Here is a 979-nt window from a genome sequence, read left to right as displayed (position 1 = left end):
TTCTTGTCTCCTCTTTCGCCTTCCTCTTCCTTTTTTTTCTGAACTTTGTTTTTTTCTTTCGTTAGTGCTTTCTATAACTAGAGATGTTATAAGGTCAGTATACAAAGATTGTACTTGTAAATGTTCTCAAAATAGTCATCATCGTTTTTTTTATCTGTGTTCAATATGTTGATTGTTATGGCAAGAAAAATGTTTAAAATTTCAGTTTAATATAGTAATGATTAATAAATGTGAACACAATGCATTTTCTTTAAAAAAAATACATATTCCAGGGCTGTCAGATGTGATACTTGGGATAGAGTCTCAATAAATGTATTAGTCATTATCAATAAAGTTTTAGCATTTCACATTCATTATTTGCAGCTGATACAATGAGGCAGCAATTTTGTTGTAATGTCCTTAGCCATATTGCGTAGTAGAAGTAAGTCCTAAGTTAATGTAGGGAAACAGATCCCATCATGTTACCCTTCATGAATTTAGCTAATCATGTCTATTTTGTAAGACACAATTGTACATACAAATCGTGCACTAAAGGTTATGATAAACAGTTATTTTTAATTGTTTGTGGCACCATTGCTATGGTGTGTAATTTAGTGTCTGATTTGTACATAGATGGGAACAATTGTGCCATACAAGATTTATGATATAATTAGGATAGAATATATAGCTGATATATTCATTGCCTGATAGAGGATGTGACTTTGTTTCCAATACTTTTGGAGAAGTTAATAGGATGATGTAACTTCTGCCCTCTTCATAATGTTCCTCGTCCCCTTAACTTTTTCCTATTTCAGGGTCTCTTTCAAACTGTGTTCTTGTGTTAGGCTAAGGGAAGATTCCAGTTCAATTGCTGTTTTAATTTTTTCTTTTCATCTAAACTTATTGGTAATTTTCTGTTTCTTTTTGAGTCAAAAAAGTTTCTATCTCTTCCAGTCTGTTCATTAAAGTTCTTTGACAGAAAAACAAACTTTGATATGGC

Source organism: Penaeus monodon, chromosome 22 (assembly GCF_015228065.2).
Source record: "Penaeus monodon isolate SGIC_2016 chromosome 22, NSTDA_Pmon_1, whole genome shotgun sequence".
NCBI lineage: Eukaryota > Metazoa > Arthropoda > Malacostraca > Decapoda > Penaeidae > Penaeus > Penaeus monodon.
Note: the sequence above shows the minus strand (reverse complement) of the source record.